A 21242-nucleotide genomic window follows, 5' to 3' on the forward strand; every position below is an offset into this window, starting at 1 on the left:
CCAGGTCCTCCTATGGACTAGATGCTTTTTGTCTGTAGTCTGGGTTCATCATTTTCCTCTCTACTCTTTGATTGTATTGCTCTTATATTTGTAACTTCTATCTTAACACTTTAGTAACCTTTTAGAAAAAAATCATTCTTTCTCCCATTACCTAGGTTGCTGACATGAAGGTTGAAAGCTAGGATGAGATAAAAAAAAATATGTTGCTCTGAGACAAGAGCATGTTGAAGGATTTATCTAATGGCATAACTGTTTCTAAGTCTTCTCACCGTCTACAAGGTTAGCAATTTTTGTTACATACACCTCATCAACTGAATGTAGACTTTAACAATATTGTGACTTCATTACTTTACTTTCTGAACCAAAAACAGGTTAGATTTGTCCTGAAATGGATCATGCCATCCATTTGTCTCTGAAGAAAAAATTCAGGAGCTTTGCTGGTTCAGTACTGATTCCTTTCATATAGAGAGCTCGATGTTTTGTTTTATTTTCGCAGGCCCCCCTCCTCCCAGTCTCTCCTCACACAAACCCTCCACCTATCCATCCCTTCTCCTCTGAGATGGGAGAGGTCTCTCCTGGGTACCAACCCACCATTGCACCTCAAGTCACTGAAGGACTAGGCACAACTTTTCTCACTGAGGTCAGACAAAGTAGCCAAGTTGAGGGAACAGGATCTACAGGTAGACAATAGAGTTAGGGATAGCCCCCACTCCAGTTATTGAGGGACCTGCATGAAGACAAAGCTGCACATCTTATATATGTGAAGGGAAGCCTGGTCCAGTCCATGTTTGGCTAGTGATTCAGTCTCTGGGCTCCTCAAAGATTCCAAGATAATTGGCCCTGTTTCTCTTCTTGTGGATTTCCTATCACCTTTGGGTCCCTTAATCTTTCCACAAGACTCTCCAAGCTCCTTCCAATATTTGGATGGGAGTCTCTACTCTCTTTCTGTCAGCTGCTGGGTAGAGCCTTTCAGAGGAGAATTATTCTAGGCTCCTATCTGCAAGCATAAAAGACTATTGCTAATAGTGTCAGGAATTGGTTCTTGCCCAAAGGATGGGTCTCAATTAGGGTCAGTCATTGGTTGGCCATTCCCTCAGTCTCTGTCCCATCTTTGACCTTGTACTGCTTGTAGGCAGGAAAAATTTGGGGTCAAAGAATTTGTGGGTGAGTTGGTATCTTTATTCCTTCACTGGGAATCCTGCTTAACACAGGAAAGGTAGAATTAAATGGCTCTGATCCTAAGTAAGGGACTACCCACTTAGGCCACAACCCAGTTTTCCATTTGTTTTCTCCTTTGACTCTAGTTCTCATGATCCGCTTACTCCATTATCTCATAGTTAATGAATGGCATCAGTATCTGTAACTTTTCTCTTTCATTTATCTCTCACATATCAATCACCCAAGCCAGCTGACTTTAACTTTAAAGTGCATAGCTTTGATCTATCTGCTTTTTCTTCATGACCTCTACCATCTGCTATCATCTTAGAACAAAAATGTCATATTATCTTTCTTAGATTTATGTTCCTGTCTTTCTAACTCCTCTTGCACTCACTTCTTCTTCCTTCAAGCACATTTATCACACAGCAGTCAGACATGTACTTAAAAGGTACTTTCTACTATGTAAGTGTCTTACTTTAATCCTTAAGTGATCTTTTCCGCATAGAGGGAATATAAAGTTATTCTAGTATAACATATGACACTTCTCTGTGTTCTAATTCTGTACTTCACATCATGTCACAGTTGTCTAGATTTTTTTATATCTTTTTATCTCTCATATAATTTTGACTTCTCTCCCTAAGCCTTCATCTGCAACATCTTTACCTAAGTGACTGTAATGTTGCTTTGACTAGTATTTTAGTCACAGTGAAGACATCACAAAGAATCCTTGCAGTTGTCTTGTATATGAACCAAGAACTGATAGTCTGAAATACAGCTCAGTGGTGGAACACTTGCCTAACATGTGAAAGATCTTAAGTTTGAACTTCACTAATACAAGGAACACAATTTTAATTTTAGTAGGTATATAGGAATATGTCTTCTCAATTTAATTTATTAAATTATATATTTATAAGTATTTTATATTGAATTTTACATTTTTTTGCCTTAAACATTTCTAAATTTTATTTTGTTATTTATTGATGTATATATGTTTATTTTTAATTAATGATGCCTTCCATTTTGCTCTATTTATACAGTATTTTCTTGTCTATTCTGATATTAATTGTTCTCAATGAATTTTAAAATTAGTCTAGATCAATAAAAATTTCATTGTTAATTTTATCAGAGTTATCTTTTATCTGTAAATTATTTTGAATGGCACTGTCATGCTTTTGTTGCAATCCTGGATTTTACTTTCATAACTATAATGTATATTTCAATTCCACTCTCCTTTTGTACTATTTAATTATATACATATATTATATATATACATCTTCAAAGACTATGCACAACCTTTTAGCTTTCAATTAAAATGTGTAATCTTTTTTAACTACTCTAAATTAACAGTTATTTACAGTATTGTTTGTTGAGATTTGGTGGGTGGCAACCATATTTAATGTTTGTTTGCTAAGTCAGTCTAACAACCTACAAAACTTATTATTGGGTCTAATGAATTTTGAAAATTTTAAAATCTTTATGGAAACTGTATCTGTGTGACATAAGTTCCAGCAGAGGCCATAAGAACTTAGGATCTTTGTCAGAGCAGCAAGTGCTTTTAGCCAAGGAGCTACCTCTCCAGCTCTGCCTGAAGAGACAGTCTTAATACTGACTTGCTAAAATTTCTTAGTTAAGATCTTACTATGTAGTTCAGCCTGGCCTTGAACTTACTTTGTAGCACACTGTGGCCTGAAATTTGTGATCTTCCTGCCTTATTCTCCAATGGTTGAGATGGTTGAGATTTAAAAATGTGTGTTGACAAGTCCAGCAACCTTTTTCTGTTTTCAAAATAAATACTTAAATAACTATGGTACTGGTGGTTGTTTTGTTTGTTTGTTTGTGGGGGCTTTTTTTGTGGTGCTGTAAATCAAACTCATGCCTTTGCATATGGTGTTATGTCACTGCATTAGAACCTCAGTCTTTCGTCTTTCTTTCTTCCTTTCTTTCTTTCTTTCTTCCTCTTTCTCTCTCTCTCTTTCTCTCTCTCTCTCTCTCTCTCTCTCTCTCTCTCTCTCTCTCTCTCTCTCTCTCTCTCTCTCTTCTTTCTTTCTTTCTTATCTTATATCTTTCTTTTATTCTTAGGCCAAAGTTCTTCGGAAACCTAACCAATCCCTAACCTTGTCTTTGCCATTGAACAGTATGAAAAATTTATTATCTAGCTGGCTAAAAAGTCCAGTGTAAAAATATTCTTTATTACCACTTCCATTTACTGTTGGAAGGAGTCTAGCAAGCTCTGTGGCAGGCAGCACCACTAGAGAAGGTCAAGGGTGAACTGTGTTCTGGTAAAACCAAAGGGTCTTCCAAGTACACACTGAAAGTACCTTATGCTGTCCCCAAGTAAGTGCCTGTGCTTATAAGCCTGTCTGTCCCAGGTAAACTTGATCCAGCACATGAAGCTAAGTATTTCTTGGGACTCAGCATTATTTCTTTTCTTTTTTTCTTTTTAGATATTTTTAAATTTACATTTCAAATGCTATCCTGAAAGTTCTCTATACCCTACCCCCATTCTGCTCCCCTAACTACCCACTCCCACTTCTTGGCCCTGGCTTTCCCCTGTACTGGGCATATAAAGTTTGCAATACCAAGGGGCCTCTCTTCCCAATGATGGCCTACCAGGCATTCTTCTGCTACATATGCAGCTAGAGACATGAGCTCTGGGGGTACTGGTTAGTTCATATTGTTGTTCCACCTATAGGGTTGCAGACCCCTTCAGCTCCTTGGGTGCTTTCTCTAGCTTCTCCATTGGGGGTCCTGTGTTCCATCTTATAGATGACTATGAGCATCCTCTTCTGTATTTTCCAGGCACTGGCATAGCCTCATAAGAGACAGCTATATCAGAGTCCCTTCAGCAAAATCTTGATGGCAAGTGCAATAGTGTCTGGGTTTGGTGGCTGATTATGGGATGGATCCCTGGGTGAGGTAGTCTCTGGATAGTCCATCCTTTTGTCTTAGCTCCAAACTTTGTCTCTGTAGCTCTTTTCATGGGTACTTTGTTCCCTATTCTAATGGTAGTACTGCGAAGAGATGAGTCGGGTGTAAAATAAATGAATGAATTAATTAATACATTTTTTATTTTATTAAAAAATTTATCAGTTTTATTTCCTGGAATATAAAATTATCTCCAAAGCTGATAGTTCATGCTCTCAACTCCTCTTTTTCTAACTGATCTAGTATCATGTGCAACACAGAGTAAGAGATAAACATTATTAGATTTATTAGTATACTAATAACAAAGTGATGCTTAAATATATGTGTCAGGCACTGGCCTAGCCTCACTCGAGACAGCTATATCAGGGTCCATCCAGAGACTACCCCACCCGGGGATCCATCCCATAATCAGCCACCAAACCTGCTCACATCGTTCCATTCTCCAAAACCGACACCACACAGTAGAAGTAGAGTTAATTTCTGCAAGTTGTCTTCTGACCTCTAAATACACCTGCCATGGCACATGAATTCCTGCTGACACACACACAAAAGTAAGTAAATACAGGCAGCATGACTAGAACACAATGTAAAGGATAGGTTTTGATGCAGAATGGTTTCAGATCTAAAAACCCAATTCATGCAAGACAATAACAAAAATATTCCTTATACATTAACTTCTCCATCCATGAAAGAGTTCTTTGAAGCATGTAATATGGTCTGATATTATTTTACACATAGCATACCTTCCTTCAAAATTGAAATTAGTTCTTTCACAATGATCTGTTTATATAAATTGTGATTTCAACAACGGATAGATTTCAATTTGTGAAACCATTTTTACTCCTGGTTCCAGTGGAAGCCAGAAGACAGGCACTGTAGTGGGGTGGGAGGGGGGTGAGAGTAGAGGAGTTGGCCACTGTCACAGCCCACTGTGGCTGCTGCCACTGCTGCTACCACCATTGGTAGTGGGGCTTCTAGCTTGAGGGAGGCACAAGCCAGTAGGGGCATGGCGGTGGTGGATATCAATAAAATCAACATTGACAGCATTATAAAATGGCTGTTGAAAGTGAGAGGGTCCCAGTCAGGCAAGAAAGTCCAGATCCACCAGAATGCAATCCAAGGAATCTGCCTCAAGTCTCAGGAGAACTTTCTCAGTAAGCCTATCCTTTTAGAAGTTGAAGCACCACTCAAGATATGTGGTGACATCTAAGGGCAGAACTATGACTTGCTCCTGCTGTTTGAATATAGTATCTTCCCTCCAGAAAGCAACCATTTGTTTTTCAGGGACTATGTGGACAGGGGTCAAGCAGGCCCTGGAGATGATCTTCCTCTTGCTGGCCTACAACACTAAGTATCTGAAGAACTTTTTTCTTCTCAGAGGGAAGCATGAGTGTGCCAGTATCAAAAGAATCTATGGACTTTATGATGAGTGTAAAAAAGGATACACCATTAAGCCTTGGAAAACATTCACAGACTGTTTCAGCTGCTTACTAAGAGCAGCCATTGTTGACCAGAAAATATTCTGCTGTCATGGAGGTTTATCAGCAGAACTTCCATCTATGGAGAAGCTTCAGCGAATTATGAGATAAACTGGCATATCAGATCAAGATCTTTGTGATCTTTGTGGTTTGACCCCAATAAAGATGTCTCAGGCTGGGATGAAAATGACAGAGGAGTTTTCTTCACATTTGGTGCAGACTTGCAAAGTTTCTCCATAAGTATGATTTAGATATTACATGTAGAGCTCATCAGGTGGTTGAGGGCTATTTTTTGTTTTTTTTGTTTTTTTTAAAGAATTATTTTATTTTTAATTTATTTTTTTACACTCCATATTCCATTCCCTGCTTACAATCTACCCTCTGTCTGCTCCACATTCCACACTTTCTCCTTCCCCCCATCTCCACGTGGATGCCCCCACCCCTACCACACCTGATCTCTAAACTCCCTTGGGCCTCCAGTCTCTTGAAGGTTAGGTGCATCATCTCTGAATGAACACAGACCTGGCAGTCTCCTGCTCTCTATGTGTTGGGGACTCATATTGCTGGTGTATGCTGTCTGTTTGGTGGTCCAGTGTTTCATAGATCTCAGAGTCCAGATTAATTGAGACTAATTAGGATTAATTAGTCTCAATCCCTGTAGGATTGATTGGTCCTCCTACAGGGTTGCCCTTCTCCTCAGCTTCTTTCAGCTTTCCCTTATTCAACAACAGAGGTTAGCTACTTCTGTCGATTTGTTTTGTGCAAATATCTGCATCGGACACTTTCAGCTGCTTGTTGGGTCTTTCAGAGGGAAGTCATAGGTCCCTTTTTGTGAGCGTTTCCTCCATCACCTCAGTAATAGTGTCAGGCCTTGGGACATCCCCTTGAGCTGAATCCCACTTTGGGCCTGTCACTAGACCTTCTTTTCCTCAGGTTCCTCTCCATTTCCATCCCTGTAATTCTTTCAAACAGTAACAATTATGCCAACCCCATCCCTCACTTGATATCCTGTCTTCCTGCTGGAGGTGGGCTCTATAAGTTCCCTCTCCCTACTGTGTGGCATTTCATCTAAGGTCTCTCCCTTTGAGTCCTGAGAGTGTCTCACCTCCCAGGTCTCTGGTGCATTCTTGGTGGTTCCCCAACCTCCTATTTCCTGAGATTGTCTGTTTACATTCTTTCTGCTGGCCCTCAGGGCTTCATTCTTTTTTCCTCACCCAATACTTGATCAGGTTTCCCTCTCCCCCCTACTCCCTCCCCACCTGTCCACTTTCCCTCCCAGGTCCCTCCCTCCATCCCCACTTGTGATTGCTTTCTTCTTCCTCCCAAGTGGGATTGAGACAGCCTCACTTGGGCCCTTCAGCTTGTTGACCTTTTTGAGTTCTGTGGACTGTATCTTGGGTATTCTTTTTTTTTTTTTCAAAGAGGAAATAACTCTGCTTTCTGCACCCAACTATGGTGACGTGTTTGACAGTGCAGAAGCCATGATGAGTATAGATGAAGCCCTCATGTGTTCCTTCCAGATTTTAAAGCCTGTAGAGAAAAATAAGTCCAATGCCATGAGATCTGTCACACCTGACTAAGGGGTATGATCACTAAGCAAGAAAAGAAATAGATGTCATTTGACACTGCGTATTTGGGACTTGTATCATAGCGTACATAACTTTCCTTTTTAAACTGTGATATGTGCTCGTCAGCTTGCCCAGGTAGACTTTTCAGGCCCTCCTCCATTTTGATTACTGCTGGCACATGCTGGTTATAACAAATAGAGAAAAAGGCACTTCATTCTCAAGAAAGTGTTTTTGTTTTTAAGCACCATTCCCTTTGTGGACAAAGGTGCTAAGCTGTATTCCTTGGCAGTTTATCCTGTCTGAGGGGAAAGTGTATAATTGATGTTTTCTTTAATTTGATATAAATCATAAATACTGTAAATGATCATCTTGTTTTCTTTCTGATATAAAGCAAGCCCTAGGATTTGTGAGTCTGTATAGTAATTGTCATAAATGCATTCTGTTGATACAAAGCACTGTGAACATTTTTTTCAAGTTTTTTGAAAGGGACTGCTTTCCTTCATGGTCTTGTTATGTACAAAGTAGTGTCTGCAGCTGTAGTAGCAGGAGTGACTGGCCGCCCACACTGTCTAGGCTGTCTGAAGCACACTCCCTCCTACTGCATACTTAATGACAATTAAAGCCCTTCTTTTCAATGTCTGTGATTCCTTCCTAAAGGCAAAGTTTCTATTGGACTGTATTGGCACACCCTGGACATGAGATGGCCAGGGCATCGAGGCTGCATGCGCAGGCTGCCACCGTGGGGCCTCAGAAGCAGGCTGTTTTAACTAGCAATACTGGTATAGTGCTGAGTAAGCTATTAATGATGGAAGGTAATGACACTTTGTACAGCTCCCATATAGTCTATTCACTGAGTAATCTTTTTACAGTTCTATCAGACCTGAACCTGTCCATTCAGAAAGCTTCAAATTATTGAAACAACACTGTCCTATAGGAGTGACCAATAATGCTTTCTTTGGCTACGTTCTTTATTCTATGGTGACATTAGGGCTTATAAATCAAAAGGAACTAACTAACTTGCTACCCACCGGTTTATACAGAATTCACAGTATTATGACATTTTAAAACTGCATCCTGTTAAAATGAATCAGTTTCCACAGATGCCCATGTATGATGCCATGTGTTGAGAATGATTTCATGTTTACTAAATGAGAGCTTATAACAAAAACCAAACAAACAGAAAATAAAAAATGAAAAACAAAGAAAAAATCATTTTTATTGGTTCATCCATAAGAAGCCAGCCCTCATGGTTAAATTTTTATGGCAAGATTTTCAGCAGATCTGTCCCCGCTCCAGGCTGTACTACACTCCTAATTCTCTTGTTACTTCCGCTGAATCTGCTGCTTCTTCCTCCATGGAAGTCAGGAGTTCACCCCACCCCCTTCCACCCTCCATGTCATCCTTGAAGGTAGGAATGACCTTCCCAATTCTTGCTAATTTTTATATTGTGTCACCCTCTCAGGAATCACAGATATATTTACTGACATCGGATTGGTGAATCCTTTCTGACGTGGTTCAATTTACTTTGCCTGGATCCATCCAGGGAATTACGTCTTTTGAGATGTATTTCTTAAATAATAAGACTTGAAAGTCAAATGACTCCTTGATTAATGTGCTGCAGAATGGAAGTTATATTAGCGAGCATGAAAACAACATTTATCTTGTACATTTCTCTTAGAGCTCTTAGGCAACTAGGCACACTAACAATCAGCAGTGATATTATAAACGTATTTTTTCCTCAGGTATAGTTCGCAGTGCCATTATACAACTTCCAGTAAGCACTGTACACACATATACCATCTCCGTTCTCTGTACTTGCATTTATAGAGAAGGACAGATTTACCATAAATTTCCTCTTACTCTCCCTTATTTTTTTTCTATTATTTTCACCAAAGTCGCATTGTCTTAAAAACTCCACTTTTGATACATTTCTTAATATCATATATGCCTGTACCATAACAGAGAGTCAGCCCATTCTTAGAAGCACTGTAGACAGGCATTAACTTAAATAATTTCTTATCTTGATATACAATAAAATTACATTATTCCCCCTTTCCTTTCCTCTTTCCAAATAATCCCATGACCCCATCCCCCCTTTTCTCTCTTTCAAATTCATCGCAGGTATTAAATTTCCCCCTCTATTTTTGAAATTACAAAATGGAATCTTCTTTCAGCAGAAGGCTGTTTCATGTGTGTTACAAATCTGCTTAGTTTAATGACTATTGCCAAATATCTAGCTATTCTGGCAACTGGCAACTGGCTCCTGCTTATCCATCAGTCCTTGCCTGCTTCATCTTGCACAGTTATGGTGATGACTTCTTTCTCTGAGACTCAGCTAGCTTCAAACTACTTACACAATTTCCTCACCTCACTCAGCCTTTGTAAAATCCAAGGCAGTTATTACCTAGGTCTGGTTGTGGCTTTGGCTTATGGGGGATATTTTAAGTTATTTAGGCTTTGGCTCATATAGTAAAATTTTCTCCATATGTGTTATAAGGCAATTTTACTTTCTAGTCACTTGTTTTTAACTGGGACAACCATCTAAATTTCCTGCAAGGTAATTTTCTGAGTTCACAGAAAGCCTGTGATGAATGATCACTGTTAACTTGACACACCTGAGAAGGGGAACCTCAACTGCAGAATGGTCTGCACCACATTGCCCTGTATACATGGCTGTGAGACATTTTCTTGATTCATAATTGCTGTGGGAAGATCCACTAGATCCACTGCTATTCCTGGGCAGATATAACTGAGCTGTATAAGAAAGGTAAGTGAATGTGAGCCTTGGAGCAAGTTCCTGAGCATCATTCCTCCACGGTCTGTTTCAGTGCATGTCTCCAGGTTCCTATTTCTCAGTGATGGGTCATGACCTGACAGTTCTAAGAGGAAACTAACCCTTTATTCTTCAAGTTTATTTTGGCTGTAGTGTTTACCAAATTAACACAATGCAGACTAGTACACAGTCTGAGTTATGAAAGACCTTGTCTCCAAAAAAGAATTTTCTTTAGATAAACTAATGGTTTCACAGGTGAGGCAGAACATTCTTTGAGTTTGGATAATGACACTCCTTCCATAATAGCCTTCCATATTCCTCGCTTTTGATTTAAAGTGAGAGGTGTGACACTCTTACTTTCATTTGAACCATGCCATCAGCCTGGTTTCAATATCGTTATATCTAAACAAATACGAAGACCAGAGAAGATTGAGAGAAGTTGATAATTGCCAATTTGTAAAATAGTCAGAAAATACAGAACATCTATTGGGTGAGCTTATTATTTTATAGAAACATGATTCATAGCTCCTGAGAGCAATTATAATACTAACATCAATGATGAATGCTTACAAATGACAGTAACAAGATTTGTAATAATGATAAAATTTGAAATATTCTGATACTTTAGAAGTGTGGCAGAGATGAGTGCATACTAATATGAGTGCATACTAATTGAAAATGATTCTACTATGCAAATTCCTACAAATTCTCAAATGTTAAAAAGAACTCTGATATACAATAAAGCAAAACACAAAGGTGTATGCTTAGTATCAGAAACTTTAGTAGATAGTCAACCTACAATATAAGAGAAAGGGGCTTACTTTGATTCCTTTCACATTGAATGCAATCCTTCTGGAAGATCACTAGGATAGAAAGCTCTAAGTATAGAAATAGAAATACTTTTCTGTTGTATGTCAGTGCTTAAAATAAAAAAAATCTAGAGGAATTAACAAGTGGCATGAATAAATAAAGAGCTATGGTTATAGATTAAAAAATCAAACACCCTTGGTTCAGAATCTAAGATTTATTGTCTACTATTGTGTGACTTTGTACAAATTAACACATGCAAAAATATAGCCCAAATGGATTAAAAGCTTAAATTTAAGACATATACCCAATGAAACTGTTATAACTAAATGTATAGGAAAAATTTGTGATACAGAACTAGATTTTTTTTTATCTTAACAGCATAAGTGACAATAGTAAAAATAAACATATTTATACTGAGCTGAGAAGCTTTTACAGATTCATGAGTAAAATGAAACTACAACTGTAGAATAGGAGAAATATTGGCAAATCAAACATAAGTTAAACAATTAGTGTCAAAAATACATAATTAGCTCACACATCTTGTAGCAACAAAATAAGTCATTTAAAGTGAGCAAAAGGCCTGAGTAAATGTCTCCCATATATAACATAAATATGTAGACAAAGGTAATGCTCTAGGCCACCTGTCACCACGGAAATACAAATAGTAAGTACAGCAGGCTATCACTTCAAAAAGGAGGAGTGATCAAAGGATGTAAATTAGTAGTTATGTGAAAAATTATGAGAAGCTAATATACCTCATACCTCTGTGTTTAGTGTTGTATTCTATGCTTAGAAAGACAACATACCTGTAATCTCATTCAATAAATACAACTACGTTAGATGGTGGATATTTTCACTGTTTATCTTGATATATTTTTCTCACTAACATTTTGATGTGAATATCTTAAATACATAAATTGTATCTGTAAATATATTTTAACAAGGGTGGATAAAATAACATTTTTAAATGTTTGTGTATTCCAATAAGGAAACCTCCAAGATCGTTAATCTATGTTCTATAACTAAAACATTACACAACACTTGGCATTGTCTATATAGATGAATGGATTAATCTACGTTAGAAGGTGTTGCTATCTCTTATTTTTGGCAATGGTATATGAGTCTAAGGGGTGATATATTCTTAATGATGCTACCAAAATTCAAAATTCTAACACTAGTATGTAGTCACTTGTTAAGTCATGAGTTTTCTGCTATAGAAAGAATGTCTTAGATTTCAGAGAAAGTAAATTATTATCTCGTAGCCTTTAAGCACATCTGCCCTGGGTAACCCAGCCAGTAATCTCCATAAAGTCCAAATATCTACATAATTTATTTCAATAACAAGTCACTATAGGCTTTGTGTCTCATCAAAGTTATTTTCTGACAGCTGTACACCCACTGCCACATCTGTTCATATAGTTGTTTGCAAGTAAATTTGAAATGAGACCACAGACAGTTTATAAACTGGTACTTAACTACACTTTTATTTTTTTTAATAAAACTGTTATACTCTCCAACTTTGATATAAAATAGCTCCTAGTATTTTCTGCTTGGATAGAGATGACGATGATCAGATGGAAGCATTATAGCTGGCCATAGCATTTCTACAGAGCTGGCCTGAAGTTCCAGTCTGGTTCTCAATGAGATTCACTTCATTTGAGACTCATGTACTGTGAATGTATGTTTGACTTTGAGAAAAGGTAATAACAATGTTACATAAATACTGCCGAAATTGGTTACCCCTAAAAGAGTGGAGAGTGCAAATATTTAGGAGGAGAAATGAAGACAGTCAAAGATTTTAAATTGTACAAACATTTATTGAGTGATATGGAGAAATTGACTATTTTTAAAGTGATGAATGCATATATCAGTGATTAAACCTTTGGTGGAAGAATTTTAGTATTATCTGGCCTCAAAAGGTGTTAATTTGAAACCATTTCCCTTAACTATAATACTTAGTGTGTTTTTGTGGGAGTGGTAACTAAAAAGTATTCTGAGACATAATTTATTTCATGCGACAGATGTAATAATAGCTTAGAACTTGGCAGCTATGATCAGCTTCAGGAGAGGAGAAAACCCTTCCCTTTTATAGGCTGCGAAGAATGGTTGGAGACGTGCACCACCCGGATTGGCTGCTCACTATCAGTCAGTTAACGTCACAGGAGAGAGGCAGGGCTCAGGTAATGGAAAGATACCCTGACACCTGCGCACACTTTACTATGAGCAACGGATGTTAACGGCAACTGTGAGGGCGGCTCCTCACAAGGAACAAGGCTGAGAATGCAAACATGCTTGCCACGTAAGTGTTGCTGAATTTCTTCTTAATCTTTGAAACCTACATAAAGCAGGAAGCAGAGAACTGACTCCACAAAAGTTATCCTCTGACTTCCACACGTTTGCTCATATACCCAAAAATGACATGGAAAATCCAAGGAATGTTGGATAAAACCTTCATTAATTTACTCTGTTATTCATTTATTTAACTAAATATTATGATATTGGGTTTTTTTGTTTTGTTTTGTTTTTTGATTTTTTCGAGACAGGTTTTCTCTGTGTAGCCCTGGCTGTCCTGAAACTCACTTTGTAGACCAGGCTGGCATTGAACTCAGAAATCTGCCTGCCTCTGCCCCCAAGTGTTGGGATTAAAGGCATGCACCACCACTGCCCAGCATGATATTGTTTATGGAATATATTGATGACAATATTATAGTGGGAGAAACATAATCCCTTCCGTTGGGATGTTTATTTTCTAAACAATAAAATATGTACAATGCATGTATGTATGGCATGTTAGACTGTTTAAAAGAATGCTATTTAGAAACAGAAAGAGAGCTAAAGAGATTGTTCAGAGGTTAAGAACAATGTCAGAGGTTAAGAACAATGTCCGCTGATTCAGAGATCCTGGGATCAAGTATAGTGAGAATTCTGGAATTTTGTGTTTTTTTTTTAAACATAGATACATTATAAGAATATGTTTTTATTTTTATTCCAGATGTGGGAATATGAAGGCTGCTTAGGACTGTCTACAGCAGCTGAATATGATTTTCTTTGTGCTCAATTAGAGGCATGGTTTTGCCAGCTGCAGTTAGTTTCTGTGATTGTGTGACATTTGGAATTCTGGAAACTTTCCAGAGGGTATACAAATGTTAGGGCCCCAAGAGGTATGGTGGATGGTTGTCGGTCATTCGGGGGGTTGGTTGTGGTTTGTTAGTAGTCATGCTGAAAAATGAAACAAGAAGAAAGTAGATTTTGAGATCTTTATCTGTCTATCTCCCCCCCCATTCTTTTTTGTAACCTATTTAGTGATAGGGGTGAAACCAGGGGGATAAATGTTGAGAAGAACCCACAAAGTAGCAAAATAGCTACAAGCAAAGAAGAAACACAAAGAAATTAGATTCAATGATCTTTACCTATCTCCCCCAGCTGTATCTTTCTTTGTCTCCTATCTAGTGATAGGGGGCAAAACTGGAGGGATAACGGGTGGAAAAAAGAAAAATCCTGAGTAGCAAAGACCAGCTACATTCAAGTCCTATCATCCACATGACAATTCACAAGCATATGTAGCTCCAGATCTAGGGGATCTGACACATTCCTCTGGTCTCCACAGGCACAAAACATGCACGTGGAACACAGTTATACAAAAAGCAAACCACCCACACACATAAAATAAAACAATTCATTTCTAATCAGAAATAAATAAAAATAAATGAAACATGGATAGTTTATATATAAGTGACACTTACCAAGGATCTGATTCACCAATCAGGATTCTACAAGTTTCTTCTCCTGACTTACTGCTCTACAGAATGATAGAAATTATTCTCCCAAACTAGATAGCTGCCTTTCCTGTACACTAGCTATTTTTAAACTTAGGTTTGTCTTAGAGTCCTTTATTGTTTTCCTTTTGTGTCATTATTCATGTGATTTTTGTGAGATTTCTGTGGTAAACTCTATATCCTCAATACATGCTAGACAACTCTTTACTAGCACTCTATAGCACTCTAATTCTTTTTCATTTACTAAAGTAACTTGAATCTCCCCTTCTTGCTCATTGTCCTTAATCTTCATTACAGCTTGTTATAATCCAGAGCATTCTCATCATTTAAGTGACCTATGCTAGCCACCTCTTTCACACTGACATTACATCTTCTAATGAATCTCCACATTGCTAAGTATTATCTTCCTGTAGCATAAATCTGGTCATAACTTGAATAGAGTCAGTGATATACAAGATCAAGCTCTATGTGTTCATGCAAAAAGAAAATCTTCCTGTTTCCCCCTTATAGGTTCTTGTGTATTGAGACCCTCACAGATTTTCCAGTTTCCCTTAATTATAAAACATTCCATGATATTTGAGATTATTAGATTTATAAAGATGAGAAAATATAAATTTAATTTTATAATAATTCAGATGCCAGAATATATTTGACTAGAAGGAAAAAAATAGCCAACTCCCATAGCCAAGATCAAGATGCATATTTGTCATGTTTTTTCCCAAGTCCATTTTATCCCTGTATGCTATTTTTCCTACTCTACTTCTCATCCTTAAAGCAAATATTGAACAGCCATGTGGAGACTCCCTTAACTTCTGCACACTCATGTCTTTGCTCAACATATTGCCATTGTCTATAACATACTTCTGTCGCTTTCATAACTAAAATCATCATCTTTTCTGTACTCCATGTGGTGGTTTGAACAAGAATGACTCCCATAGGTTTGTTTATTTGAATACTTAGTAGCCAGTGAGGTTTCAAAATGCCCATGCCATGCCCCTCCTCCTTTCTTTTTTTCCTCCCTCAGCTCTCTATCTGTTGTGTCTAATTCGACCAGCAAGGAAAACGTAACCACTGGTTCTTCTTAAAGCAGTTTACTCAGGCAGCTTCTCTCTTCAAATCTCCCGCGCTTCGGGGTACAAGCGTTTTTATCCACTCAAGCCACAACCACGCCTCAACCAATCACCACAGGACACATCACCTCACCAGGCAGACTTGCTCAGCCAATCAGGGATTAAGGGCGAGCCATCCACCAAATATGGGCTTGTTTACTGCCTGGCATAGATTTCCGTCTGGCTGGCCAGGGAGAGCAAATGTAGCTCTTAGCTACTACCCCAGCACTATGTGAGTTGCTATGTTTTCCATCATGTTGATAATAGACTAAGCCTCCGAAACAGTAAACAAGCCACCAATTAAACGCTTTCATTTATAAAAGGTGCCTTGGTCATTGTGTCTCTTCATAGCAATAGACAGATGCTATATCAATAACTATGTAAAAAAAACCCTAAGAGTTAAAATATTCTAAGTATATAAATTTAATATGTATAGTACTTGTATAATGAGTATACTCTGGTATGAATATTTTAAATACTGACTCTTCTAAATGTATTATTTTATTCTGTATTTTACTCCATGTGTGTGTATGTGTGTGTTTCCAAATGTGTGTGCATGTAGTTTGTATGACATATGTGTGCCTGCAGCCAGAAGAGGTTATTAAATCCCCAAAACTGCAGTTACATGTGGTTCTAACTCCTCTGCCATGGCTGCTGGGATCATAATCCAGGTCCTTGTAAAGAGCAGCAAGTGGACTTTAACACTGAACCATCTCTTCAACCCAAAATGATGAGACTTTTTTTAAAACACAAATTATATAATGCTTAACAGACAAATTGTTGATAATCTTAGAATATTAAATTAATTTTACATATACATATTTTGTTTTTGACATACTAGAAAAGATTTTTATTTACCTGATATAATTTAGGAGTGACAACTCTGATGTATACAGGTGATTTGCCTATATGCCTACAGATATATTCCTATTCTATATACAGACAACTCACTATGGTATTACATGATGTCAAACTGCTCTTTTTTTGTTTGTTTTTGTATTTTTGGTTTTTTTTTTTTGTTTTTTTATTTTATTTTATTTTATTACGTATTTTCCTCAATTACATTTCAAATGGTATCCGAAAAGTCCCCCATACACCCCCCCCCAGTTCCCTACCCACCCATTCCCATTCTTTTGTCCCTGGCATTCCCCTGTATTGGGGCATATAAAGTTTGCAAGTCCAATGGGCCTCTCTTTCCAGTGATGGCCGACTAGGCCATCTTTCGATACATATGCAGCTAGAGACAAGAGCTCTGGGGTACTGGTTAGTTCATCATGTTGTTCCAACTATAGGGTTGCAGATCCCTTTAGCTCCTTGGGTACTTTCTCTAGCTTCTCCATTGGGAGCCCTGAGATACATCCAATAGCTGACAGTGAGCATCCACTTCTGTGTTTGTTTGGCCCTGGCATAGTTTCACAAGAGAGAGCTATATCTGGGTCCTTTCAGCAAAATCTTGCTAGTGTATGCAATGGTGTCAGCGTTTGGAAGCTGATTATGGGATGGATCCCTGGATATGGCAGTCTCTAGATGGTCCATCCTTTCATCACAGCTCCAAACTTTGTCTCTGTAACTCCTTCCATGGGTGTTTTGTTCCCAATTCTAAGAAGGGGCACAGTGTCCACACTTTGGTCTTCATTCTTCTTGAGTTTCATGCGTTTAGCAAATTGTATCTTATATCTTGGGTATCCTAAGTTTTGGGCTAATATCCACTTATCAGTGAATACATATTGTGTGAGTTCCTTTGTGATTGTGTTACCTCACTCAGGATGATGCCCTCCAGGTGCATCCATTTGGCTAGGAATTTCATAAATTCATTCTTTTTAATAGCTGAGTAGTACTCCATTGTGTAAATATACCATATTTTCTGTATCCATTCCTCTGTTGAGGGGCATCTGGGTTCTTTCCAGCTTCTGGCTATTATAAATAAGGCTGCTATGAACATAGTGGAGCATGTGTCCTTCTTACTGGTTGGGACATCTTCTGGATATATGCCCAGGAGAGGTGTTGCTGGATCCTCCAGTAGTACTATGTCCAATTTTCTGAGGAACCGCCAGACTGATTTCCAGAGTGGTTGTCCAAGCTTGCAATCCCACCAACAATGGAGGAGTGTTCCTCTTTCTCCACATCCTCGACAGCATCTGCTGTCACCTGAATTTTTGATCTTAGCCATTCTGACTGGTGTGAGGTGGAATCTCAGGGTTGTTTTGATTTACATTTCCCTGATGATTAAGGATGTTGAACATTTTTTCAGGTGCTTCTCAGCCATTCGGTATTCCTCAGGTGAGAATTCTTTGTTCAGTTCTGAGCCCCATTTTTTAATGGGGTTATTTGATTTTCTGGAGTCCACCTTCTTGAGTTCTTTATATATATTGGATATTAGTCCCTTATCTGATTTAGGATAGGTGAAGATCCTTTCCCAATCTGTTGGTGGTCTTTTTGTCTTATTGATGGTGTCCAAACTGCTCTTAAGATGCATATGAAGTATACTGTTTCTTGGATAGGACATGACCATTGCATTCCTGAACATACAATACCTTTGGTTAACTCCATAAGACCTAAACACAAATACATGCACACACACACACACACACACACACACACACACACACACACACACATGACAGTATCTAATTGAAAAGAAGAAATCTGTCAGCAGGAATAAGAGGAGATAAAATAGTGTAATGGAATAAATATAACCACAATAGTGCATGAACATATAGTCTTAGGGTTACTATTGCTGTAAAGAAACACCATAACTAAAGCAACTTGGGGAGGGAAGGGTTTACTAGGTTTATACTTGCCCATCACTGAAGAAAGTCAAGACATGAATTCAAGCAAGGCAGGAGTCTTGAAGCAGAAACTGATGCAAAGGGTTGCATCTGCATGGGTTACACAGCCTGCTTTCTTATAGCCTAGGAATGACAACCCACAATGGGCTGAGCTGTACCACATCAATTACTAATTAAGAAAACTGACATAAAACTATCCAGAGCACATATGGAATTTTAAAGTGTAAAAAGTTAATTTTAAAAGAACATGGCTTATGTTCATGCGAACTCAGAGAAAGGCTGTGTGAATTCAGGTCATAAGTGAGATAGACTTTTAGCAATAGTTACTCGTGGAAAGCTTCATTTATTTGGGGTATCCAGCAATTTTTCATATGTGCCACCAAGGTTCTTATGGATTGAGTTAGTTTTAAAAGAAATGTATTCTGAGAATTTGACTTGATCACTTGGTCCCAGATGAATCTAAGACACTGTACATACTTCCTTCTCCAACAATATACATTTTTTAAAAATTCGTGAACACATAATATCTAAGGATGATTCTTTCCTGGTCCAGTGTTTCATTGTGACAAAAGTTATATTTTGACCAGCAAGATGCAGTTTTTTATTTTTTATTTTACTTCTGCATAGATCTACATATATTAATACTGAAAAATCCAATTAGCTCATTTGGAAGAGACAAAAGCAAGTAATACTCCCACCCACCCATCATTGGGAAGAGAGTCCCCTAAATAAACCTCTAAACCCCTAAATAACCCCTAATAAACCTTTAAAGCTTTATTAATTTTCAGCTCCATTTGGGAAGATAGATGGCCATAAATTCAACATAATCCATGGGTCACATCATTGTGTGTAAATCCTTACACACCCAGCTTCATTCTCCTCCACGGTCCTCTCATAGAGCTGTACCTAATTTTGTTTCCAGTTTTCAAACAAACCCATTATGGAAGCAAGATATTGCCTCTGTTTCTGAAAATCTTGTGAGAATATCTGATGAGAAGCTGAGTTAGTCCTATGATACATGATGGCAGAGAAAGTGAGAAGAGCTGGTTTCTATTTTTTTCAAATTTTTATTAGGTATTTTCTTCATTTACATTTCAAATGCTATCCCCAAAACCCCCTATACCCTCCCCACACCCTGCTCCCCTACCCACCCACTCCCACTTTTTGGCCCTGGCATTCCCCTGCAGAACTGGGGCATATAGTTTGCAAGACCAAGGGGACTCTCTTCCCAATGTTGGCCATCTTCTGCTACATATGCAGCTAGAGACATCAGCTCTGAAGGTACTGATTAGTTCATATTGTTCCACCTTTAGGGTTGCAGACCCCTTCAGCTCCTTGGGTAATTTCTCTAGCTATTCCATTGGGGGCCCTGTGTTCCATCCAATAGATGACTGTGAGTATCCACTTCTGTATTTGCCAGGAACTAGCATAATCTCACACCAGACAGCTATATCAGGGTCCCTTCAGCAAAATCTTGCTGGCATATGCGATGGTGTCTGCGTTTGGAGGCTGATTATGGGATGGATCCCCAGGTAGGGTAGTCTCTGGATGATCCATTCTTTCATCTTAGCTCCAAACTTTGTCTCTGTAGCTCCTTCCCTGGGTATTTTGTTTCCTATTCTAAGGAGGAATGAGGTATCCACACGTTGGTCTTCCTTCTTCTTGATTTTCTTGTGTTTTGCAAATTGTATCTTGGGTATTCTAAGTTTCTGGGCTAATATCCACTTATCAGTGAGTGCATATCAAGTGAGTTATTTTGTGATTGGGTTACCTCACTCAGGGTGATATCCTCCAGATACATCCATTTGCCCAAGAATTTCATAAATTCATTGTTTTTCATAGCTGAGTAGTACTCCATTGTGTAAATGTACCACATTTTCTGTATCCATTCCTCTGTTGAGGAACATCTGGGTTCTTCCCAGCTTCTGGCTATTATAAATAAGGTTGCTATGAACATAGTGGAGTATGTGTCCTTATTACCAGTTGGAACATCTTCTGGGTATATACCCAGGAGATGTATTGCTGGATCTTCCAGTAGTACTATGTTCAATTTTCTGAGGAACCACCAGACTGATTTCCAGAGTGGTTGTACAAGCTTGCAATTCCACCAGCAATTGAAGGAGTGTTCCCCTTTCTTCACAGCCTTGCCACCTGAATTTTTGATCTTAGCCATTCTGCCTGGTGTGAGGTGGAATCCCAGGGTTGTTTTGACTTGTATTTCCCTGATGATTAAGGATGTTGAACATTTTAGGTGCTTCTGAGCCCTTTGGTATTCCTCAGTTGAGAATTCTTTGTTTAGCTCTGTACCCCATTCTATTTTATAGACTCTGAAATATATCATTGACTAAGCCAAAACAGGCAGGATAAGTAGATGATAGAACACTAAAAGGCTCCTAAGGGCTGGAAAAATGGCTCTGCTGTTAATATCACTTGTTGGTTTTGCTGAGAACCCAGCTTAGTTCGTAGCACCCACATCTTCTCTGAGGAACTGCTTCATACTGTATTTACAAATGCACAACTCACATTCAGTTGGCATTCTGTTATCAATGAAATGCAAGAGATTCTCAAGGGGACACTGACTGATGTGGATGCATAAAAACAAAAACCTGATCTGTCAGAATCCCATCACTATATGTCAATACATATCTTTAAAAATACAGAACTAAAAAAGCCAATATCAAAAGTTTTATTCATCTGTTCACATCAGGTCAAATGTGAACAGTCTAAATAAATCCCATAATATTCCATGCCATTATATGTGGGGGAGAGTCAATGAGATACATTTCCTTTCATTCAGTTTTCTTTCATCTTCAAAATTGGTGCATTCAATTTAATGTTCTGTTGGGAAGCTCAACA

General features: G+C 38.2%; 1 pseudogene; it reads left to right on the plus strand.

Moving 5' to 3' along the window:
* The first annotated feature begins 5089 nt into the window (after positions 1-5089).
* Positions 5090-7173, plus strand: LOC110287098 (serine/threonine-protein phosphatase PP1-gamma catalytic subunit-like; annotated as a pseudogene).
* Positions 7174-21242: the final 14069 nt, after the last annotated feature.

Source organism: Mus caroli, unplaced genomic scaffold (assembly GCF_978045245.1).
Source record: "Mus caroli unplaced genomic scaffold, Mus_caroli_1 scaffold_5, whole genome shotgun sequence".
Lineage (NCBI taxonomy): Eukaryota > Metazoa > Chordata > Mammalia > Rodentia > Muridae > Mus > Mus caroli.